This window comes from Crinia signifera, unplaced genomic scaffold, assembly GCF_055691185.1.
Source record: "Crinia signifera unplaced genomic scaffold, ASM5569118v1 HAP2_SCAFFOLD_230, whole genome shotgun sequence".
NCBI classification, from domain to species: domain Eukaryota; kingdom Metazoa; phylum Chordata; class Amphibia; order Anura; family Myobatrachidae; genus Crinia; species Crinia signifera.
Window position 1 is genome coordinate 92,241 of NW_028142123.1, and position 27,210 is coordinate 119,450.

Consider the following 27,210-nt stretch of genomic DNA (forward strand, 5'->3'; position numbering starts at 1 on the left):
GGGCAATGGATCCGACAGTAGGCCATTACTTATAATCCGGGAGGAGGCACCCTCATATACCGTTGATAGGAAGCGTACAAAGGTCTCTGGGAAAGCAAAGCGTTTCAATGTGTGATGCAGGTGTTCCCAGTGCACCATATCGAAGGCCTTTTCAGCATCTAAAGATAGAATAGCTTTTGGGTCCTCCGACACAGCACACTGGGAAGCATTGACCGCTCCCAACACTCGTCTGATGTTAATCAAAGAGCTCCTCCCTATGACAAAACCAGTCTGGTCTTTATGTATTAGCTTGGGTAGGATTTGCTTGAGACGTTCTGCCATAATCTTCATGAGCAACTTGTAATCAATATTCAATAAAGAAATTGATCTATAAGAACTGGGAGAGGATAAGTCCCTGCCTGGCTTAGGTATCACTCTGAGTATGGTCGAATTAAAGTGACTAGGGATCGTGTTGGATGACATTATAGTATTAAACACCTTTGTAAGAATCAGGACTAATTTCCGTGATAACAGTTTATAGTATTCTGGTGTAAGTCCGTCCGGACCAGGTGCTTTACCTAATTTAAGATTAGATAAAGCTTTGGCTACTTCTTGAAAAGTGATTTCCTGGGTAAGGAAATTCGAATCCTCTTCAGAGATCTGGGGTGGTGTGATAGTTTCCCAAAATTTGATAGTATGATCAGAGGTTGGTTTGGAGTATAAGTTAGTATAAAAGTCGCAAAAAACCTGTGCTGTCTGGGTATTAGATGTTGTAAGAGAGTTGCGTAGTGGTCTTATTGTCGCAGGGGGCCTTTGTCCCTGTAGTAGTGAGGAGAGTAGTTTACTTGATTTGTTTCCAAATCTATGGAATCTCGCTCTTTTAGCAAATGAATATATGGATTCTGATCTCTCTATTGAGGCTTCACAAGTCCTTTTTGCAGATAGATAGCTATTTAGTGGTGGGAGAAGGGGAAGTCCTAAAGTCCCGGAAGGCGTCGCCAAGTTTCAGCTGAGCTCGTAAATGCTCTTGCTTTACTTTCTTTTTTAGATGTAACATCTGGGAGATCATTTTCTCCCCTGATCGTGGCTTTAGACGCCTGCCAGAACAGTAGGGGTCTACCTCCTCGGCCTCACGGTTCTCTCTAGCATAGTTGTCCCAAGCAGTTTTAACTGCATTTCTAAGGTGTACAGATGATGCCAATGCTATGGGACATCTCCAAGATGGGGGGGTGGCCAGTTTTTTGGTGAGGTGAAGTTTAATGTATACCACAGCGTGGTCCGAGAGTACAATCGGAGCCATCTCCGCAAACTCTACTTTGGGGAGGAGAAAATGGGACAAAAAGATATAATCAATGCGGGACATTCTGTTTGTGGCTGCAGACAGACACGAGTAATTCTGCTCTCTTGGGTGCATCACTCTCCATGTGTCTAGCATCTGTAGTTGCTCACAGAATTTGGGGATGCCAAATTTGGGAAGTCTGCGGGGAGAGGTATGGTGCTTTTGTCTATCTAGGTGGTTAGAAGAGACTAGGTTTAGGTCTCCACATAATATCATTGGCAGGTGCAAAAATGGGGACATAACAGCGATCAATTACCTAAAAAAGGGATTGGAATACTGATTAGGAGCATACACATTAATACATACAAATTCTTGGTGATCAAATTTTAGTTGGCACAACACAAATCGGCCCTGAGGGTCCGAGATGACCTTAACCACTTCTATGTCTAAATTATTTTTGGCTGGAATAACTACACCTCTCGCTTTTGATGTGTAAGGGGAAGATGCCAGAAGTTTCCACTTCATCATATTGAGTTTGACTGTTTTCTGAGGTAGCAAATGCGATTCCTGAATACACACCAAATCAAGACTGAGTTTGTTCAAATGCACTAAAATTCTCTTTCGTTTCACAGGGGAGTTGATCCCGCCCACATTCCAGCTCCCTATGTTAATCGCCATAGTGGCTGAATATGGATTGAATGACTACCTTGACAACAATATTCCGGTTTATGCATTAATACAAATGTACAATAGGAGCTGCTTGCTTTCCTGAGGGGGTGTTGGGGAGAAGGGTGGGTAACCGGAGAGTGGGGTAGACAAAACAATAAAAAACTGTATCTGAATAGCCATAAAGGCGTGCTTCCATAACGTAAAAGGTGAGAGTAACACATCTCACCTTTATAACTTTCTGCGTAGACTCCTACACCTACCGACTCACTTATAATATTTAACTAATTAAACATTTGACCGTCTTAAAACAAACATTTCCTAATGCTTTGTTAGCTTATAACACAAACCAGTAGGGTAAAGAAGTGTGATTCGGCCCAGCTGGGGTTTTCAACGTGGTAACTATCAAGGTGAAATCACAAAAATATAGACCACATCAAGTCCATGAACTTCTACAATGTAGAGAATAAGCAGGAAGAACATGTCTCTTTAGTCGAGTGGGGGAGTCACTTGCAATCTGACATGTGTATTCTGCTGGTCTGAGCTGTGTTCTTCCATCAAAAAACCTTCTGCATCCCGTGCTGACCTAAAGTCCTTATATGAGGACCTATCATATATCCTGAGTCTCGCTAGATACATTAGTGCAAACTTCCTTTCCAGCCTAATAAGCCAGGAACAAATTGGTGAAAACTATCTTCTCTGTTTCATCAGTTCTGGAGTGTAAACTTGAAAAATGAGGATTTGGTGTCCCTCCCAAGATAAATCCCTGTGTCTGCGGGACATTGTCCAGATAAGTTCTTTATGTAGGTAATTAAGTGTTTTGAAAATAACCGCTCTGGGTCTTGGGCCGTTGTGGCCCTAGAGTGTGTGCGCGCTCTATCACCATATCTGAGCAGCAGTCCTGGATGTTAAGTAGCTCTGGCAGCTTGATTTTTATAAACTGGAAAAGGTCTGCCCCTTGTATAGATTCTGGTAAACCAATAATCGTAGGTTTTGCCTTCTGGATCTATTTTCCAGATCTTGTACCTTGTTGTATAAGTACAGTATGTCTGTGGAATGTTGCTTTACTAAGGGTTTTTATTTCTGCCACATCTTGAAAGCACTCCCCAACCCTGAATTCAGCTTCTACCACAGGCTTCTGCAGCTGGGCTAGCTGCTTGTTTATTTTATCTTTAGTGCCCCAAAAAGCCTTTGCTGTTCTTCCTTTTTCTGTCACAAAGTGACTTTTTTCTTCTTCTGTCTATTTTATCTGTCTGATCTTGCAGCAGGGGAGCCATTGCAGCTCTAATTGCGCCCAACATGTCCCCATAAGTCACCAGTTCCTCAGGTTGTGGTGGTTACGTTAAGGTCAGATGCTGGGGAGGCTGGCTGAGAATCCTCCGTGTAGCTGTCTGCGGCTGAGGGTGAAGGTGGCTTGGATCTGGGAGGCATCTTGGAGGTTGTGAGTCCTGGCGTTCTAGCCTTGTTCGCGCGGTACCTGGAGCCGGGCATTCCCTCCAGGAACTTGTCCATACGGGTCTGTGAGTGTGGCTGTATGTGGAGACTGAAACAGCCTTGAAGAGGGTGAAAGTGAGCCGGCGGGCAGCGGAGCTCTCTCACACGTGGCTGTTCATGCCGCTGCCGGAACCGGAAGTCCTATAATCTGCTTTTACTTTATATGCTAATGGTTTGTTTTTGGGTGTAAACAATTATCAAAATCCCTTATTCCCTTTAGTATCACCGCATACGGTCTGATATTTTGTCGTATGGCACAGTGTGAATTGGTATTATAAGGTTTTGTGCTTTACTAATATGTCGATCCCAGATCATCTGCATTTCCCTTGATCTAATAGCCATACAAACCATTTTCATTGTCCCTTAATCCTTAAATATGGCCTCATGCTGGCGCAAGGCACAGCTTTGTGCATTAATCCTTTGTGGGGTTTTCAGTCCTAGGTCCAGCTTGTTGTTCCTAATGATCAAATGGTTTGTATGTCTGTAGTGACCATTAAACCATAAGTTTGGCATCATGCACTGTAGCACTATTAATGATCCTGCTCTGTGAAATGTAGCGAGCCACCGTGCCCGCAGCTTGGTGAGTACAGTGAGGAGATAAATGAAGACTGATACTTCCCTATTCGTAATTTCCTGATATCTTCTTATCTCGTCTTGGTCCCGTGTTTGGAATATGAAAAGATAAGAAAAAAGAGGGACAAATCTCCTCGTGTAATCCTGTTTATACTGGGTGATTACAAGAACCTTCTATATCACAAAGTTGGTAATCCAATAGCCTATGATATTAGCTATTGAGTTAAATGTGGATCAAATGAAATGTGGGGGTTCTTATCTCCCCCTTCCAAGTGCACTCACACAATAGTAGAATGTTATGCAGCTTGTAACAAAAATCTTGTATTCAAACAGGAACTGTATCCAAAAATAATGTGTTGGGGGTAGGTCCCCCTCCCGGTTTACTCACTCAGAACTGGAGTACAGATCGCATGTAGTCTGGGTCTTTCTCCAGATATCCTACGTCCTTGATGGGAGTGTGGGTAAATTCGTTATATCTAAAAGATGACACTGGTGGATACTGTATATAATACAACAGATATCCTTTTTATTTAATTGATTAACATACGTGTCACTTTTAACATAAAATCCATACAAAAAGCCTCTGAGAATACTTTACCTATCTTGGACCGGTATTAACCAAAATTCTAAAGGTGGACTATCCTCTCTGGAATTTTAAACTGTTTTGGATGCTTACTGGATACTTTGGACCTACAGGACGGGAACACCAGAATTCAGGTGGTCAGGCACAAACGGGGCCCCATTTAGCCTGCCCACTTTAAACACCTTTAGAATTTTGGTTAATACCGGTCCAAGATAGGTAAAGTATTCTCAGAGGCTTTTTGTATGGATTTTATGTTAAAAGTGACACGTATGTTAATCAATTAAATAAAAAGGATATCTGTTGTATTATATACAGTATCCACCAGTGTCATCTTTTAGATATAACGAATATACCCACACTCCCATCAAGGACGTAGGATATCTGGAGAAAGACCCAGACTACATGCGATCTGTACTCCAGTTCTGAGTGAGTAAACCGGGAGGGGACCTACCCCCAACACATTATTTTTGGATACAGTTCCTGTTTGAATACAAGATTTTTGTTACAAGCTGCATAACATTCTACTATTGTGTGAGTGCACTTGGAAGGGGGAGATAAGAACCCCCACATTTCATTTGATCCACATTTAACTCAATAGCTAATATCATAGGCTATTGGATTACCAACTTTGTGATATAGAAGGTTCTTGTAATCACCCAGTATAAACAGGATTACACGAGGAGATTTATCCCTCTTTTTTCTTATCTTTTCATATTCCAAACACGGGACCAAGAAGAGATAAGAAGATATCAGGAAATTACGAATAGGGAAGTATCAGTCTTCATTTATCTCCACACATCTCCATAGCGCCCATATTTCTATATTTCAAATATCCTACACTCCTTTAAATTGTATAAAAAGTCCGGGTGGGCTTTTTTCATTTGGACCAGAAATATAGGCAGCTCTGCGCAGATTGGTCTAGATCCCACATTTCCCTTTTTTCTATGGTGAGTACAGTGAGCCCGCAGGGGGCTTTGTTGCGCTCGCCATGCTGTCTGAGTCCGGCCAGTTGGGATCCCGACTGTCGGAACCCTATACCACACCCAATTTAAGCATGCATGGGATAGTTATATGGTTATCCTGACATAGAAATAAGGATCAAATATTGTTTGAGGTAACAATATGGTTACAAAAGGGTCGGACTAGATTCTTATCTGCCATCATATTCTCTGTTTCTAGAAAAGTAAAAGGCCAAATTTGGGTGAGACGCGAATTTTCATGGTGATATCCCAGTTTTGAGAATGTCGCACATCCCAACTATACATTGCTTGTTTGCCTAGCAACATACATCTTTTAATCTTATAATGTTAAATGGTCTTTACTTAAGCTAAAGTATGCCAACTCCCTTTTTATGACCCATGGTAAAATAATATAATATTGCATTTGACAACTAGAAATCGGATGCATTAGGAACATTGTGACTACAGTACATGCAAGTTTTTGGATGGTTACTGAGCACAGTTTTCTTACAGAGTGACAGTCTATTTTATTATAAGAACAATTATAGTGGTTATTTCCTTGACTAAGATACATCCCATTATCTGGACGGAACCCTCTTTTTAAAGAGTACCTTGGAATTAAACCTCATCTGCTTATACTCAACAAGATGGACCTGGCAGACCTGTCTCATCACAATGTAAAAATTCCAAAGTAAACCTCTGTTTTAAGATGGAAAGAATATGAAAACTGTATACTAAAGGTCCATACACACTGAGTGACTATGCATACACACTGAGCCGCTTTCCCCCTTCCCAATCTCCTTCAGCGCGGAGAGGACAGCTTTGCATAGCGCAGCTCTATGCAAAGCCATCCTTAAAGCTGCTCATCTGCTGGTTTTAACAGCAGATGAGCGGCTTTCCCAGCGATGATGCGGGAGCACACAGCAGTGCTCATCGCCGGGCCATACACACTGGGCGGCTTTGAGCTGAAAGCCGCTCCAACTGGGTGTTTTGAGTGACTTTCAGCTCAGTCGCCCAGTGTGTGTGGGCCTTAAATAGTTCTTTAACCTCCCCGCGGTCCAAGAACTATTCCTAGCCAGGGTCAAAAAATGTCCAGGAAGGTCTCGGTGGACAAGCTACACCATGGCCACAGCCTGTTTGAACCCCTTCCGTCAGGCAGGCGCTATAGGTCCATCCCAGCAAGGACGACAAGAACAAGGAAAAACTTCTTTCCAATAACTGTCCAACAACTAAACAACTCTGATCGCCCCAAATCCTAACTTGAACTGTTCTAATTACGAGAAATGTATGTGATGTATGTCATGCCCCTCCTATCTCCCCACCCCCATGGGGGGAAAGTCACTCAAAACACCCAGTTGGAGCTGCGTTCAGCTCAAATCAAGTCCTGCTTGATGCTGCACTGTCACCGCAAAAAATTCCAAGTATACGCAAGTATACATGGCCAATAAATCTCTTAAGCTGCCCATAGACAGTCCGTTCCCATACCATCCGTTCTGTACTATGAGATGCGCGCTCCCGCGCATCTCATCGTATGGTACAAAAAGTATGTGCTGCACATACTTTTTGTACTAGCTGTTTATCGCATCGCATGCACACTGCATGCACAAGGCATGCGATGCGATGCGTACTATATAAGTCCCAAACGGATCCGTTAAACGGACCGTGTATGGGCAGCTTTATACTGTTTAATACAGACCTTATTCTCTCGAGTTTATTATAGGATGCATCATTCCCTTTGAAAACGAATGCATTGAGCTTTCCTTATACTATTAGTTCTCCAGCTTGGCATGAATCTATGAATTGCAGTGGAATTCAGTGCTAAAGAGGGAATTGAACACTATTGCCTTAGTCCACAGAGGCTGTTGGTCTCTCCAGTGAGATGGGCTGCTCAGGAAATCTGCATTGATAAAGCTTTGGAGGTGCAGTTTGAAAGCTAAAGCGTTGCCATATGAAAAGTCATTGGGTATACAGCATGATGGTCGACAGGGTCATTAGGTTGACACGAGCATTAGGTCGACATGGGGAAGATCGACAGTCAAAAGGTCGACATGGGGTTTTTCCATTCACCCCCCACAATTTCGACACAGTCGACATGGACGCTGAAACGTAGCACCATGTCTCCCACCACCCCCTAGTGGATGGTAGGGACCTTCCCCATGTCGACCTAATGCTTGTGTCAACCTAACCCATGTCGACCTACAGTCATGTGGACCTTTCTGCATGTGAACCTACCTGCATATCGAGCTTAATGCATGTTGACCTAATGGTGTTGACCTAGTGACTGTATCCCGTTATGCAATGTTATCTCACAAAACTAGCATATAGGGGGACATTTACCAAAATGGATTTGTAGAAAAAAGGTGTATTCGTAGGCAGAAATACACCTTTTTTTTACGAATTTGTATTTTCGGGATTTACAATCCCAAAAATACAACAATTCGTAGTCCTAAAGATGGAACATTCGTATTTGTATTTACAAATACGAATGTCCTACACCATCGATAGGATACGACAGAAATCACCATTCAAAAGAATGGTGGTTTCTGATTTACTAAGCAGCCGTACTGATAATACGGCTGCTAATTGGTGTAAAACACCCACGCAAATACGACAGGAAAATACACCTTGCTTTCCCTGTCGTATTTGCTTTAAGCCTGCACAGATCAGTCAGATCCGTGCAGGCTTCAGTGTAAAAAAATAGAAAAAAAATTAAATATAAAAAAAAAAACGGCGTGGGGTCCCCCCCACAGCCGTAACCAGCACCAGGCTGATGGAGCCTGGAGCCGGTAATTAAAAATCAGGGAACCCGACAAATAGGGGTTCCCCGATTTTTAACAACCAGCCCCAGGCTCCTGCTCTGGGGCTGGTTCCCAAAATACGGGGGACAAAATGTATACGGGTCCCCCGTATTTTAAGAACCAGCCCCAGGCAAAACCAGCCAGCAGGGTAATGCCTCAGCCGGGGGGAGACTTTTTATGCAAGTCCCCCCGGCCAAAGCTATTGGCCGCCTTGCGGCCTAGCGGCTCCTGATTGGCCGCTAGGCCGCAAGGCGGCCAATAGCGGCATTCGGGAGGCAGAGCCGCACGATGTAAACAAACACTGTGCGTCTCCGTGTCCGCTTGGTTTCGGGCTGTCAGTTTGTTTTTTTGCCAAGACACTTACCTGGACTACGTCGCGCTGGGACAGGTGAGTATGGTTTCCTTCCACAGCTTCCCAAATGGATTTCGTCGGATCCGGACGGCGACAGCGACGGTCGACATGGAGGAAGAAGACGACACAGGACCAGAAGACGACGACACAGGACCAGGGATACCTACGGAAAGAAGATAGGTAAGTATTAGTATGTGTGGGCTTTGTATGTAATAAAATTTTATTTTAAAAGTGTGTCAGTGTGTTTTGTGCACTATTTTTTTAACTGTGGAACTACAAGTGCCAGCGGGCCCTTTAATGCCCAGCAGGCTGGGACTTGTGGTTCTCCAAGTCCCAGCTTGCTGGGGAGGCTTGCTGGCACTTGTAGTGCCACAGTAAAAAACAATAGGTTCATCTTTTTTTTTACACGATAATCAGCTCGATGCCCACCGCCCAGGGGCATCGAGGACAGCACCAGGCTTCAGCCTGGTCAGGTAAGTCCTGGAGGGGAGGGACCCCTTTATTGGGGGGGTCCCCACTCCCCCAGGGCCCCTGGCCAGGCTGACTGGTCGGTAGGGTTAATGCTTTGGCCGGGGTGACTTGCATAAAAAGTCTCCCCCCGGCTGTGGCATTACCCTGCTGGCTGGTTTTGCCTGGGGCTGGTTCTTGAAATACGGGGGACCCCTAGTCATTTTGTCCCCCGTATTTTGGGAACCAGCCCCAGAGCAGGAGCCTGGGGCTGGTTGTTAAAAATCGGGGAACCCCTATTTGTCGGGTTCCCTGATTTTTAATTACCGGCTCCAGGCTCCGTCAGCCTGGTGCTGGTTACGGCTGTGGGGGGGACCCCACGCCGTTTTTTTTTTTATATTTAATTTTTTTTCTATTTTTTTACACTGAAGCCTGCACGGATCTGACTGATCCGTGCAGGCTTAAAGCAAATACGACAGGAAAATGGTGTTCTATTTTCCTGTCGTATTTGCGTGGGTGTTTCACACCACTAAGCAGCCGTATTATCAGTACGGCTGCTTAGTAAATCAGAAACCACCATTCTTTTGAATGGTGATTTCTGTCGTATCCTATCGATGGTGTAGACATTCATATTTGTAAATATTTGTCGGGTTCCCTGATTTTTAATTACCGGCTCCAGGCTCCGTCAGCCTGGTGCTGGTTACGGCTGTGGGGGGGACCCCACGCCGTTTTTTTTTTATATTTAATTTTTTTTCTATTTTTTTTACACTGAAGCCTGCACGGATCTGACTGATCCGTGCAGGCTTAAAGCAAATACGACAGGAAAATGGTGTTCTATTTTCCTGTCGTATTTGCGTGGGTGTTTCACACCACTAAGCAGCCGTATTATCTGCCTACGAATACACCTTTTTTCTACGAATCCATTTTGGTAAATGTCCCCCCTTGAGTCAGTGTGATTGTGCTGGCCCGGGGTCCTGCAGTCTGGACTTGAACCTTCTGAATGTTAGTGATCCTGCATCATTTTTGCTAAAATTATGCTAAGAACTTCAATTTTACTGCATATTAAATGGCAGAGGTGTTTTTTTGTAGTGTGGCACTACAAGTATCAGCTCCTCTGAAGTGATTATGGAAATCTTCCATTTCTTCTATCTTGCCACAACTTTTTGAATGTTTGTATCAGGTGGTTCTCTAAAAAGATACTTACAAATCATCGGGACGGCTGGAATTCAGACAAAAAGTGTTCAATTGCCTATAGTGAGCAATTCTGTGTGAAACCAGCCTCTGTAGGGTGCAAAATCGGGAGTTGTTGCTGGCGTTTAAGCTTTGTGGGAACGGCACCTCGCACTCTAGGATCGACCCCCTATACTGTGTGTGTGTTTCCTTGCTATTCTTGTTATGTTATTCTAGAGGTAAAATGTTGCCACCATTCAGATTGTCTTGTACGGAGAATGATTCTCTCTTATTTCCCCACAGATCTGGCCTTCGGGCTGCGGCACCAGGAGGAGAGGTGGTGTACGCCACTTGCTCTCTTTCCCAACTCCAGAACGAGTGCGTAGTGGAGAGAGCCCTCGAGCTGGCGGCCTCGGAGTATGGAGTCCATGCCGAGATCCAGAGCCTCCGATCCTTCCGGGATGTGTTCAGAAATACTTTTAATTTCCACACAAATTGCCGCATAGGGGAGTTGGTCGTTCCGCATCTCACTGCAAACTTTGGACCTATTTACCTCTGTAAGCTGCTCCGCATGGGATAACGACATGCATGGAACACGGTAGAAGAGAGACTGGAGGGAATCCTAGAACTGCATCGTTTTCATGTGAAAATGGTTCACCACTGATGCTGTATAGTAGGTAGTTACCTAGCGCTCAACCTCTTATGTATCAATATATGTGGGTATAATGAGAAAATGACACGTGAATTTCCTTTAAGGATTTATTTGCTGTACAAACTATATATGTATCAGAACAAATATAAAATAAGGTAAAAAATGAATGAAAAAATACAGTGAGCTGCAATATATTCCGAGTCCGTCTGGCCACACCAATGGATGCTGCACGATGGTAAGATATGCACCCTGGAGGGCAGATGGGCTATGATATAGCAGTTAGATGGTGGGTAGTATGGGGTCAATTCCTCTGTTATAATGTCACAGAGTGAATGATAAGGGGAGGGTAAATGCAGGATGCCAGCCGTGTTACACACAGAGTTCTGGGAGATGGAATGACCACAGTGGAGAGTGCGGGCTGGCAGAGAAAGTATCACAGTACTGAAGTTTCTGTGTATATTCGCAGAGTATGTCCGATAGAATAACGCAGTCTATGGGGAGGGGTCAAAGTAAGAGGGTGAGTGTCGCCGGGTGCTGGCGTCCCTGACCACCCGGTGATACACCCAGCTCCTACCCGATACCTGTAGTTGACGATGTTGTAGTCCCTCGCCGCAGTTCTGTCAGAAGTCAGCCGGAGCGTGTGGTATTAACCGGCAGCAGAAGCGCACTGCTCAACAGCGTCTGCCTTCACTTCCGGGTTTGGCTGGGGAGCGTGCGCCCGGAGTTAAGGTGACAGCCGGAGCTGTGCGTGCTCAACTCCTAGATTGGAGGAGACTTGGATCGGGGTGCGTGGGTAGTGGTGAAGCTGTCTCCAACGCGTTTCGGCCGCCTTCGGCCTTTTTCAAGGATACATGTCTGTGACTTTGGAGTGGGCTAAATAGGGCGTTCAGTCCCGCCTCCTTTGGTCTGATTGGTGAAAGTCTATTAGATAGGCAGGTTGCGTCAGCAGTAGGCGTGTCTGTTGTGCACTCCGTGGAGTAATGGGCCATTTAAGCAGTGTATTTCATGCTACACACTGGGGATGATTTGGGTAAAATAATAAAATATACAGGCAGTTTTCATCCTAAATGTCCATTGTGAAAATCAATGTTAAGGCCATTAGGTTGTAGTGTTTTCAGGGTAAAAATCCAATATAGCTCCCTCCTATTCAGGACATCCACATGATCCCCGCCCCTCCAGTTGACATTGGGTGACTCGATAGCTTGGAATGTCAGACCTTTAGGGTTGGAACCGTGTGATTCCAGAAAGTGAATGGAGACACTGTGTTTCCTATAGCCAATTTTGATGTTTCTGATATGCTCATAGATTCTATTTTTGAGGGGTCTGATGGTCCTCCCTACATATTCTAACCCACAGGGGCATCTTAATAAATAGATCACCCCCTTGGTTTCACATGAAAGATGTTGAGTGAGTTTGTATGTGTCATTTGTGGTGCTTGATGTCCAGCTGTCAATCCCTTTGGTAGTAGTCTTGGTGAGGTTTTTACATCCTGCACATTTCCCACAGAAAAAGAATCCTTTTCTGTCAGTCAGTCTGGTCTGTGTGAGTTCCTTAGGTTTGATATGGTTTTTTACTAATTTTTGCCTTAGGTCGGGGGCTTTCCTAAAGATAATTCTGGGTTTATCTGTCAGATGTGTTTGTAATTGTTGGTCCTGTCTCAATACGTGCCAGTGTTTTTGTAGTATGTTTTTTAATTGTCTTGAAGATTGATTATATTGTGTGATGAATGTGACCTCTTGTGGTTCTGTTTGTATTTTGGATGATTTGGTTGTGAGTGTCTCCCTTCTGTCCAGATTTGTTATTTCACTGTAGGCATTGTCAACTATGTCCTGATTGTATTTTTTCTCTATGAATTGTTCCCTGAGTTGCAGTGCTTGTGTTTCAAAATCATGTGTCTTGGAGCAGTTACGCTTGATACGGCGGAACTGCCCCTTGGGTATCCCATCCAGCCAGGGTCTGTGGTGTCCACTTGTGTACAGAATGTAACTGTTAACGTCTACATTTTTGCGATATGTTTTGGTATGTATGGTGTTGGATTCAATAAAAATTTCAAGGTCAAGGAATTGTACTGATTGTTTACTGGCTTGTGTTGTGAATTGTATGTTTCTGTCATTGTGATTGAGATAGTCCATAAATGTCGTGAGTGAGTCATGAGTGCCTTTCCAGATGAATATGCAGTCGTCAATGTAACGCCGCCATAGGATCAAATTTGACGCCCAGCTCCGATCACCCAAATGTAGTCCTCCTCCCACTTTCCCATGAATAAATTAGCGTAGCTGGGCGCCACTTTTGATCCCATGGCGGTCCCGGTGGTCTGGAGATAGAAAGTGCCGTTAAACCAAGTATAATTGTGGTGCAGTATGAAGTCTATGGAATCAATGATGAATTGTATCTGGTCTTTGTCTAATCGTTGTGACTGTTCAAGAAAGTGTTGGGTGCTTTGAAGGCCGTCGTTATGTCTGATGATAGTGTAGAGAGAGGTTACGTCACTGGTTGCCAGCCAGTAATCGTCATGCCATTCTATTGTTTGGAGGGTGTTAATGATGTCAGTAGTGTCTTTGAGATGAGATGGTAGGCTTTTAACTATGTCTTGTAGGAAAGTGTCTGTGTATTGTGCCAGATTTGAGGAGATGGAATTAATGCCGGATATGATAGGTCTACCAGGTGGGTTGTGTAGGTCCTTGTGTATTTTTGGTAGATAGTAGAAGACGGGTATTTTTGGGTGCTGAGATCTGAGAAAGTTGTGTTCTGATTTGTTGAGTATGCCTGTGTCAAAACCTTTGTGTAAAAGAGTGTCCAGTTTTTTGTTAAAGTCGGAAGTAGGGTCCCCTGGTAATGTCTTGTATGTGTTGGTGTCACCTAGCAGTCTTAAGGATTCTTGTATGTAGTCTGACTGGTTAAGTACCACAATTCCACCCCCTTTGTCTGCTGGTTTGATGATTATGTTATTGTTTTTTTCTAATTCTTTCATAGCCTTTATTTCTTTGTTGGTGATGTTGTTTTGTGAGTGATATTTGTCTTGTTTTGTCGTGAGCTTGTCCAAATCTGCAGTGACCAGTGTTTCAAATGTCTTTATGTGGTGGCTTTTAACATGAGTCGGATTGAATGTGGATTTGGGTTTGAGACTGGTGTGTTGATATTTGGTAGGAGTGTCTTGGTTGTTACGGATGACTGGATTTGACATAAAGTACTTTTTCAAGCATAGTTTACGTGTGAATGACTGTAGATCGCAATAAGTGTTAAATTTGTCCGGTTTTTTTGTTGGAGCAAATTTTAGGCCTTTGGATAACAGTGTTTGTTGATCATTGGAAAGTGTAGTGTCACTCAGATTAAATATCTGGGTTTTTGTAGGTGCAGTTTTTATTGTGTCTATATTGTTTCTGTTTGTTTCTTTGGTTTTTTTGGTGTCCCCTCCACATAAAGTGAAAGTCACCCATACCCTGGGACACATAGTTGGTACACGTAAATCTCTCTTACAGAGGACTCCAGCAGGCAAACATAACAAACCTACACTATACAAAAACACTGGACTGACATATCAACAACACATGTCCTTGATACACAGCAGAAGTAGAGAACTCACATCTGCCTACAACAACCAAAACATTGAAGTTGACTCAGATCAGACCACTGACACCATCTCAAGCACATCCTTCTCAATACATGAAATTGAGGAGGACGATAAATACAACGACCTTGCCAGACTCTCCTTTGACCAAGGTTGGGTCACCACACAGAGACAATACTGTACAAACTCAAACACTGACGTACCAGACATAACTACCACCCCATGCACCATAACACCCACAGATACTAACATAACAACTACAGTCACCTCTACGATCACAACAGATAACTCATGGGCGGAGAATTTTTTAGACACAGAGGCAGGCCGCAAGGCTTGCCTCCCAACCACAATCACCAACAATTCCAGCAAAAAAAGACACATAGATCTAGAAGAGGATGTAGAGGAGGGGACACCAAAAAAACCAAAGAAACAAACAGAAACAATATAGACACAATAAAAACTGCACCTACACAAACCCATATATTTAATCTGAGTGACACTACACTTTCCAATGATCAACAAACACTGTTATCCAAAGGCCTAAAATTTGCTCCAACAAAAAAAACGGACAAATTTAACACTTATTGCGATCTACAGTCATTCACACGTAAACTATGCTTGAAAAAGTACTTTATGTCAAATCCAGTCATCCGTAACAACCAAGACACTCCTACCAAATATCAACACACCAGTCTCAAACCCAAATCCACATTCAATCCGACTCATGTTAAAAGCCACCACATAAAGACATTTGAAACACTGGTCACTGCAGATTTGGACAAGCTCACGACAAAACAAGACAAATATCACTCACAAAACAACATCACCAACAAAGAAATAAAGGCTATGAAAGAATTAGAAAAAAACAATAACATAATCATCAAACCAGCAGACAAAGGGGGTGGAATTGTGGTACTTAACCAGTCAGACTACATACAAGAATCCTTAAGACTGCTAGGTGACACCAACACATACAAGACATTACCAGGGGACCCTACTTCCGACTTTAACAAAAAACTGGACACTCTTTTACACAAAGGTTTTGACACAGGCATACTCAACAAATCAGAACACAACTTTCTCAGATCTCAGCACCCAAAAATACCCGTCTTCTACTATCTACCAAAAATACACAAGGACCTACACAACCCACCTGGTAGACCTATCATATCCGGCATTAATTCCATCTCAAATCTGGCACAATACACAGACACTTTCCTACAAGACATAGTTAAAAGCCTACCATCTCATCTCAAAGACACTACTGACATCATTAACACCCTCCAAACAATAGAATGGCATGACGATTACTGGCTGGCAACCAGTGACGTAACCTCTCTCTACACTATCATCAGACATAACGACGGCCTTCAAAGCACCCAACACTTTCTTGAACAGTCACAACGATTAGACAAAGACCAGATACAATTCATCATTGATTCCATAGACTTCATACTGCACCACAATTATACTTGGTTTAACGGCACTTTCTATCTCCAGACCACCGGGACCGCCATGGGATCAAAAGTGGCGCCCAGCTACGCTAATTTATTCATGGGAAAGTGGGAGGAGGACTACATTTGGGGTGATCGGAGCTGGGCGTCAAATTTGATCCTATGGCGGCGTTACATTGACGACTGCATATTCATCTGGAAAGGCACTCATGACTCACTCACGACATTTATGGACTATCTCAATCACAATGACAGAAACATACAATTCACAACACAAGCCAGTAAACAATCAGTACAATTCCTTGACCTTGAAATTTTTATTGAATCCAACACCATACATACCAAAACATATCGCAAAAATGTAGACGTTAACAGTTACATTCTGTACACAAGTGGACACCACAGACCCTGGCTGGATGGGATACCCAAGGGGCAGTTCCGCCGTATCAAGCGTAACTGCTCCAAGACACATGATTTTGAAACACAAGCACTGCAACTCAGGGAACAATTCATAGAGAAAAAATACAATCAGGACATAGTTGACAATGCCTACAGTGAAATAACAAATCTGGACAGAAGGGAGACACTCACAACCAAATCATCCAAAATACAAACAGAACCACAAGAGGTCACATTCATCACACAATATAATCAATCTTCAAGACAATTAAAAAACATACTACAAAAACACTGGCACGTATTGAGACAGGACCAACAATTACAAACACATCTGACAGATAAACCCAGACTTATCTTTAGGAAAGCCCCCGACCTAAGGCAAAAATTAGTAAAAAACCATATCAAACCTAAGGAACTCACACAGACCAGACTGACTGACAGAAAAGGATTCTTTTTCTGTGGGAAATGTGCAGGATGTAAAAACCTCACCAAGACTACTACCAAAGGGATTGACAGCTGGACATCAAGCACCACAAATGACACATACAAACTCACTCAACATCTTTCATGTGAAACCAAGGGGGTGATCTATTTATTAAGATGCCCCTGTGGGTTAGAATATGTAGGGAGGACCATCAGACCCCTCAAAAATAGAATCTATGAGCATATCAGAAACATCAAAATTGGCTATAGGAAACACAGTGTCTCCATTCACTTTCTGGAATCACACGGTTCCAACCCTAAAGGTCTGACATTCCAAGCTATCGAGTCACCCAATGTCAACTGGAGGGGCGGGGATCATGTGGATGTCCTGAATAGGAGGGAGCTATATTGGATTTTTACCCTGAAAACACTACAACCTAATGGCCTTAACATTGATTTTCACAATGGACATTTAGGATGAAAACTGCCTGTATATTTTATTATTTTACCCAAATCATCCCCAGTGTGTAGCATGAAATACACTGCTTAAATGGCCCATTACTCCACGGAGTGCACAACAGACACGCCTACTGCTGACGCAACCTGCCTATCTAATAGACTTTCACCAATCAGACCAAAGGAGGCGGGACTGAACGCCCTATTTAGCCCACTCCAAAGTCACAGACATGTATCCTTGAAAAAGGCCGAAGGCGGCCGAAACGCGTTGGAGACAGCTTCACCACTACCCACACACCCCGATCCAAGTCTCCTCCAATCTAGGAGTTGAGCACGCACAGCTCCGGCTGTCACCTTAACTCCGGGCGCACGCTCCCCAGCCGAACCCGGAAGTGAAGGCAGACGCTGTTGAGCAGTGCGCTTCTGCTGCCGGTTAATACCACACGCTCCGGCTGACTTCTGACAGAACTGCGGCGAGGGACTACAACATCGTCAACTACAGGTATCGGGTAGGAGCTGGGTGTATCACCGGGTGGTCAGGGACGCCAGCACCCGGCGACACTCACCCTCTTACTTTGACCCCTCCCCATAGACTGCGTTATTCTATCGGACATACTCTGCGAATATACACAGAAACTTCAGTACTGTGATACTTTCTCTGCCAGCCCGCACTCTCCACTGTGGTCATTCCATCTCCCAGAACTCTGTGTGTAACACGGCTGGCATCCTGCATTTACCCTCCCCTTATCATTCACTCTGTGACATTATAACAGAGGAATTGACCCCATACTACCCACCATCTAACTGCTATATCATAGCCCATCTGCCCTCCAGGGTGCATATCTTACCATCGTGCAGCATCCATTGGTGTGGCCAGACGGACTCGGAATATATTGCAGCTCACTGTATTTTTTCATTCATTTTTTACCTTATTTTATATTTGTTCTGATACATATATAGTTTGTACAGCAAATAAATCCTTAAAGGAAATTCACGTGTCATTTTCTCATTATACCCACATATATTGATACATAAGAGGTTGAGCGCTAGGTAACTACCTACTATACAACTCACGTTTAGGAGCCTGGACAACTCCAGCCCAGCAGCCCCCTCGATACAAAAGGTATTCAGCGCGAGCACTCCCCCCATCTCTACCACCACTGATGCTGTCAGGGATATACTGGGGCTAAACTTAAGCCCTGGCATTCCTTCTGTCTGTGTATGCACACAAACAGGGGGTGTGGTCACATGCCACGGCCCAATATGCGCATACCAGTCTGGCGGAACTGCTGGGAAAAGGCCTCAAGACTGTCTGAACGGTGCATCAGGCCATTGGTCCTTATGACATTTGTCAGATTGCTAGTCCTGCCTTGGTGTCAGCTAATGAGGAGGGGTCCGGTGTGTGCATCCTGGGCATAAGATGCCCATAAGATGCCATACTATGCTGACCATCAGAGCACAAGTTAATGAAATGTATAAACTATATTCTTATATTCACTATTGTGTGATATTGCCTTTGGCGTTTCCCCTGGTAAGTGAATCCATAATAAATCTGGCAGGAACCTATTTTCTACAGCAAAACGAAAATGCCCATAAAAATAAATTATAGATTTGATTGTAAATATCATAAACGTTAAGTGATTTTATTGTGGAGTAATTGTTTTTTGCACCTTTTTAAAAACACCGACCTACATACAAGCGATTTTTATAAGAAATAAACAATAGAAAGGTTGGATGAATTGACGTTATGGGTCCGATTCAATCCTGTTGTATTGTTGCAGCCTAGCCGCCCGGAGTCCGCTAAGGCATAGACGTTAGCAGGGGAGCGGTTTTATGGGCACGTTCCCCTGCTGCTGTCCGCCGGTTCCCGCCTCTCCTGGAGCCAACGGGCCGGCGAATGTGAAATTTGCCTAGGCTACTTGCTCCCTGGGTTTGCGGATGCGCATATTCACACATGTGCAAACCCCGAACATCGGGGACGAATTTGTACCTTAACGAATGGGTCTGAATCGGCTCCTACAGATAGAGCCATCCTCATCTAGCCCTTTAATAGGATTAAGTGAGTAATAGCATTACTCGGTACTTGTGTAAAATCTGGACGCCCAATGTTTTCATTGTATTGCATCGCATCGCATGCAATATAGTGGCATACAATTCATGCAATGCGATTTTTCATTGTAAAGACCAGATTTTTAATTGTATAGTCACCCATGGGTGATTCCATACCCCCACTATCCAACTACGCATGGAGTTGATTATATATAGTGTGGCGAGCGCAGCGAGCCCGAAGCGTGGCGAGCAGACGCAGAATACATGTAAAGTATTCCACGTTCACTCGCCACGCTTCGGGCTCTGTGGCTCGCTGCGTTCGCCACACTATATAAAATCATCTCCATGCGTAGTTGGATAGTGGGGGTATGGAATCACCCATGGGTGACTATACAATTAAAAATCTGGTCTTTACAATGAAAAATCGCATCGCATGCCTTAAGTAGTGGCATGCAATGAAAAATTCGGGCGCCCAGATAATACACAAGTACCCATTACTCTGCTAATCCCGTACTGTATTGTTGTATGTATTGTATTGCTGCTGAGAACAATAGGCCTTGGCTCACCATGGCTCTCCAGAGAAGGCTGGCTGGGGAGGGCTCCATCTGTGTATATGCATTAATGTGACGATGGAGAATGCCTGCAATAACTGGGGGACTGCACGGCACAGCATGTGACAAATCATAGTCCTGTTATATGGACAAGTGTTACTATAAAACATGAGAAAAGTACCAAGGCCTCCCCATTTCCAGGTGCTCGTTACATGCATCAGCTCCACTGAAAACTGGAAGGTGAAAATGTGCTCATCAAAAGTTAAAGGATCAATGTGCAGGATGATGAAGATGTGTAACAAAGAGGTGCCAACGTCAGGAGCCTATTGCACGCAGGGTAGTACAGAGCCTCGCTGGGCCCCGGTACGTTTCAGGGGGCGTGGCCATGCACCCTTAAGAGCTGCTGCTGGCAGGTAATGGGGCCCCATTGGGCCCCTCCATCAGACTGGTAATTAGTACCCCCTTTATCAGCACCACTGACTGCATGCAATAGCTATTGACCTGGTAATGTTAAATTGCGTCGGTCGCATCGCATGCCATTATAATGGCATGCAATGGACCCGATTTTGTAATTGTCGGGAAAATGCTAAAAATAGCCCAAAATAGCCCAAAATAGCGTCGGTCGGGTCCCATCGCATACCTTAACTTAAGGTTTGCGATGGGTCACGATGGGCGCCGTGCTAGGAAACAAGTACCGTCTTTTCATAAACTGGATACTGTACTGATATTTAACAGTACAGATGGTCTATACTATAGGCTCTTTCAAACATTTAAATACAATAAGTAGTCAGAAAAGGTTAAACATGTAATAATAAATAAATACACAAACATAATAGAACCAGTGCTGCACTTTCACAATCTCACACTTCATGGTAAGGCTCCTGTCTCTTCCTCCTGGCAGCTGCTCTTCGGTCCAGTGCGATGTTTGAGGGCTCAGATCCATACATACAGTAAATGTGGTAGAAGAAGCTGGAACACTGCATGATGTGGTGGCTATATTGATCATATTATATACCAACTATTGTTGTCACAATTTAAGGCAGGGATGGGGAACCTTCGGCCCTCCAGCTGTTGTTGAACTACACATCACAGAATGCTTTTGCTGCAGTTTTAACATGGCCAATAGCAAAACATGTAGCAGTGCATGCTGGGATGTGTAGTTCAGCACAGATGGAGGGCCAAAGTCGTCCCCAGAGCCAGATTAAGGTCTAAATGGGCCTGGAGCTGAAAATTATCAGAAGGGCCTATTATGCGCAATAATAGGGGCAAGGCCGGTGCAAGGAGCGCCCTAGGAGGGGGGGTGGCACCCCGGCGCTCACCCGCTCCATGGGTGGGACAGAGGGGCGGGGGGTGAAGCATCTGGAGCTGCTTCACTCCACGGTGGGGGGGTGTTTGCTGGAGATGCGGCGCTGGCCGCAGCGTCACTCACTTCCCTGCAGGGGGGCAGGTTGGTGGGGGAGAGAGAACACTGGAGTGCGTGCGGCGGCGGGAGTTACATAGCTCCACGGGGGGGAGCTGGGTAGAGAGAGGGAGCCACTCACCTGATCCGAGGGGTAGGGGCTGCTCCAATTGGCCGCCCTCCAGTGGCAAATGCCTAGAGCTGCCTAGTGGTGGCACCGGCCCTGAATAGGGGTTGTGGCCAGCACCTAATAATGTGGGTGGCGGGACCAGTGTTCTGTTCGGGTGGTCTGCTCATGGGTGTGTCTGTATTTGTGTAACTACTTACAACTAATTATATATGCCTGGAAAAGGCAGGGGGCGGGCATAAGAAAAATGCAGGGAGATATATTGGCGGGTGCCCTCCAAAGGTGCACCCGCAGGATGCCAATGTCCTAGGATACTTGCGGGTTGAGGCAGCACTCCAGTCATAAAAAAATACTGAAAGCCGAATCTGGATAGACAACATTTCAGCACCTTTTATGTGGTCACCTAAGTTTACCACACCATGGGCCTTATTCTGATCGTAGCGGCCAAATGTGCGTACGTTCGCTATTAACGTACGCTATCCGTACGCGGCCGTTGGGGTTAAGTCCACCCACAACTCAGCCGCATTCGTACGGCCAGAAACATCGGCAAAGGGGAGTGGCGTACAATTGAGCGTACGCCAACGTACACGGACGGGCCAGCCCTTACACTCCGACAACTGGCGTACAATTGAGCGTACACCACCGTTTACGGACGTCTCTCGGCCGTCTTCCCACCGACTTCTTGCGGCTATCTGAGCGTACGCCAGCTTGCACGGACGGGTCCCTATTGTTTTCAATAGAAAATTCAGCTTATGTCACCGCTCGTGAGAGTGAGCGTACGTCCGTGTACGCTGACATACCCTTCACATATATGGACCTGCAAATCTTGCCTTTCAACTAGAAGTATGAAAATTAATTAATTGATTGAATTAATTAATGTGCAAAATAGTGGCCATGGGCTTAAAACATTGCTGAAACATCCGTTGTAGGTGTTAGATGTGGTTTATGTTTGTATTAGAGTGAACACATTGACACATGTCGACTTGTGTAGATTGAGTGTGCTACTGTGTAAAGTCTATGAAAGCACGTAGTGAATGTGTCTAACTGTTTAACAAATACCTACCTTAGCATATATAAGCAGGTCTTAAGGTGCCCATACACGTACCAATTACCCGGTACTTTTTGTGCTAAAATAGCATCGCATCCCATGCACAACACATGCACAACGATGCTATTTTAGCACAAAAAGTACCGGGTAATTGGTACGTGTATGGGCACCTTTACAAAGATTCTTACCTTAAATTAAACAAACCTTTAAATGTCGAGAAGTATAGAAAGATAAGCTTCCAATGTGTTTGAGTGATGTGTGTGGCTTGCAGGTAGTGAAATCATGGTTTGGACTTAATAGACGGCAGCATTGGTTATTACATTCAGGTGTATGTGTTTGGTAGTAATCAGCGTAAATTAGCTAACCCAGGCGCACGCTGGCATGCGGTATCTGTAGGGGTGGTTTGAGATGGCGGTTGGCGGCCGCCTGTTTTGTGTCCGAAATGAACGGTGACTTAGTCGATCGTGCGGTAGTAGCACCGCTCATTTTTGGTGCACACCCCCGTGTACGCCCATATTTACGCCCATTTTCCCTCATTATTTCGGCCGCTCCCCTCATCACGCCCCTATGCCGCCCCCCAATGCCCGTACACTCGCGTATAGGTTTTTTCGCACGTAGAGACCCGTCCGTAAGCGTTGTGGAGTGTTCGCGCCTGTGCATTAGCGAATGTACGAATGCGCAGATCATAAAAAACCCCGGGACGTACGCGTACGGCCCGGCCGCACCAACCAGAATAAGGCCCCATATACCCCTTATACAAATCATGCAACACAATAGTAACCCCCTTATACTGTACTTGCTTCTTACACATTATGCCACATGGAATGAGCCAAAATTCACACCGATTGAGCCAAAATTCACACTATGACACACAGATTAAGGCAAAATTCACATTTTGCCACATGGATTGAGCCAAAACACACACTATACCAAGCATGTCCAAACAGTGGCCATCCAGCTATTGTGAAACTACATTGTCCCAGCATTCCTTGACATAGGTTTAGCATTCCCTAATAGCAAAACTGTGGCAATGCATGATGGGACTTGTAGTTTCACAACAGCTGGAGGGCCATAGTTTGGACATGCCTGCACTATACCAAACAGATTGTGCAGTAATACACAATATGCTTCATAAATAGGGGCATTGTGCGCCAAAGGCACACATTAAAAATTTACACCATAATGCCCATTACATGTTAAGCCTCACACCATAAGAATACAAGCTTGCGGTAACTGGGGGACAGCCACCGGGCAGAAATGACAGCCATTGGCAGCCGGGCAGAGAGCAGGGGGCTGCCCGGCTTTATTCAGAGCACTGCATGTCCTGGCTATTTGAAATAATACCCCTTTCATACCAGAAAATGCAGGGATTTACCCAGGAATATGGTCCCAGGATCATGCAGGGACATTCCCGGACTGGCCTCTTTTACGCCAGCCCAGTCCCTGCATTTTCTGATGTGAGGGGAGAGAAAACCAGCCCGTCCCCCTTTAAACAACCATCTATATCTTCGGAACCAACCGACCCATTTACATGTAGGCTTCGAATGATTTTGGCCCCGTGAAACTGGGCCGTTTGGTTCCAGAGAAATCCGTCCTCAAACAACATGAACAGCCATTACATTTCAGAAATGAAAAAAAAAGGGTTTTCCATATGGGTTCATTATATCTCTAGAACCAATGAACCCATATGGACCAGGTATCAGATTGAAGGCCCAGCGATTTGGGTTTGACTGAGATCAACCTCGAGCTTCTGTGATGCCGGAGGGGGAACTGGCCGCCGTTGGAACCAGGTGGAGATCGGAATTAGCGGGTCCCATGTTATCCTATGGGGAAAACGTTCCAGGTTTGCCTGGCGGTATCTCCGGTTCCCGGGGGGCTAGCGACGCAGGGCTTGGCTCGTTGGAAAGCCCTGGTCCTCAGCTACAAAATGGGCCTATTTGGAGAGTGGGCCTGGAGCTGTAGCTCCATCAGGCCCATTGTTAATCCGGCTCTGGTCGTCCCCCCCCCCCCCTGCGTTTGCATAATCATTCATGAACACCTCCTTCATTAAAAAATGTACTAAGCTTTAAAAAGTGATAAAGTAGAGAGGTATAAACCTCCAACCAACCAGCTCCTAGCTTTCATTTTTCAAACACAGTCTGTAACATTGCATTTAAAAACTGATTGGCCGTTACATTATCACTCTTCACGTTATCAAGCTTAGTACATCTGGCAAGGTGAGGATGTCGGCTACTGTATATGACAAAAGAAACAAGCAAATGATTGATACATTTGTCTCGCAGGATTTGTTGCTAATAGAGATCTCAGTGCATTTGTGCATTCACTGTAGAGTATGGTATAAGTAAAACACCATTAACATTACAATGATGGCACCTATACAAATGTGTCAGTAACAAAATAAAATAAAAGCTAAGTTTGCATTGCTAATATATTTCACATCAGAATACCTATTACACCTATATATTATACACAGACATCATTGTCTATCATACCGTGTTTCCCCGATAATTAGACCTACCCCGATAATAAGCCCTACCCCAGATTTTGGACGCTGGTCCAAAATAAGCCCTCCCCCGAAATTAAGCCCTATCAATTTCCCCATGTAATTTTATGTACCGGTATTTGATAAGTGTAGCCCCCACTCAGCCCCCGCTGACCCCCGCTGCCCTCCTCTCGCTCACCTGCAACACCGCAGCTCCCGTTCCCAGGGATGCATTGCGGTAGGCGCGGCGTGACGTCACGCCGCGCACATCGCGCCGCTCACATCACGCAGCTGCTGCTCACCACACAGCGCCGGCACAATACCGTTACAGTACGGTTATAATGCATTTAGAGAGATCCCCTTACACAACAGGTTCGGTATGTACGTTACATTATGGATGACTGGGATGGCATTTTTTTAAAGGCGCAGTGGGGCATTTTTTTAAAGGCGTAGTGGGGCATGTAACATGTAACATGTAAAATAAGCCCTCCCCCGAAAATAAGACCTATGGTCTTTTTTGAGGAAAAAAAATAAATAAGACAGTGTCTTATTATCGGGGAAACACGGTACATAGCACACAGACATAAACCTCATTGACCGCCATATATTGAACAGAAATCAGAACCCCCCCCACCACCACTATTGTCGTCAAACATTGTCATTCACCACATTCTCCAGAGCCAGAAGATTCTTAAGCACAGAATTGTTGGTAATTCCTCATCTTTGCGGCCACAGCTTACGCCAGTTACATTAGCCGCCTTCAGAATAGCATCATTGTCCCCTTGCAGGCTCTCTTCGCTCGCCACAACTTTACTAAAGGTAATGGATGGTGGCGTGGACACGGGAGGGTGGTGTGGACCCAGGGTGGTGCGGGCTATGATACGGAAGTTCCGTAGCATAAGCTGTGGCTGTAAAGATGTATGTATTTGTGTGTGTGTGTATATATATATATATATATATATATATATTGGTAGAATAAGAACAGGCGCTCCATAGTACGGGTAAAAGTTGACAATTTTATTGGTGAACAATAAAAGCACACAGAGTGGGGATAAGATCACGTACCAAGGGTGGCGGTATAGGGTACCACAGACAAATCAGCATGAGAAAATGGTGCCCAGCACCTAGTGGTTTCTGGAGCCGATTCACAAGCGTACCTTCGTTCAATTGACGTTGCTAGGCCACGCCCCAACGCGTTTCGTCATCGACTTCGTCAGAGGGCTGGCCTAGCGACCTGTATTGCAGGACTGGTCCCGGTCCCTCCGCCAAACTGACAGCGTGTGGATGCTGATACCCTGTGCTGGCAAGCTGTTAACCCCTAACCTTTATGTATGTGAGCTTTTATTTTTTTTAAGTAAAAATATTGAATTTATTGCTCATTGGTGCGCTCTTTCTCCTTACTTCTTTTGTATATATATATATATATATATATATATATATATATATATATATATATATATATATATATATATATATATATAGCAACAAATAAGTGGCACTCGGAGGCTTGTTCAAAAGGTGAAATAACAGGAATATTTATTCCTAGTGCAGGGAAAACGTTTCGAAGCACGGTGGCCCCGTCGTCAGTTCAGGTAATGCATTACCTGAACTGACGACGGGGCCACCGTGCTCCGAAACGTTTTCCCTGCACTAGGAATAAATATTTCTGTTATTTCACCTTTTGAACAAGCCTCCGAGTGCCACTTATTTGTTGCTGTATACCACTCAAGGACACCCCTTTTGAAAGAGGGCACCGGAGCAAGCTACTGGCATCCACCTCCAGACCTGAGTGCCGGCCTCATTGTTGTATATATATATATATATATATATATATATATATATATATATATATATATTAGGGATGGCCATCGCCCATCGATGATTCAAAATCATCGATGGTTCATGGCCGATGTCGAATACTTTTGCCATCGATGGGGGAGAGCCAGATGGTTTCCCTCCATCAATGGAACAGCAAAACAATGTTTTGCTGTTTTTTGTCAAAGCGCCTGGACACGATGCATAGCTCCAACACCTGCTAAGCTCCGCCCCCTATATTTTGATTCGCCCACAGGCCAATCAATCAAACATAATGGATGACCATCAATATGTAAAAATATCGATGGTCATCCATTGCATAATTTAGCACTATCGATGGCCAGTTGCAGAATTGCCATCGATGGCAATCCCTAATAAATATATATATATATATATATAGATAGATATGTGTAGAAATATACAGTAGATAGATATGTTTGCTCCTCAGGAATGGTAGCTGTCACAACAGTGGAGAGATGGCAGAGGC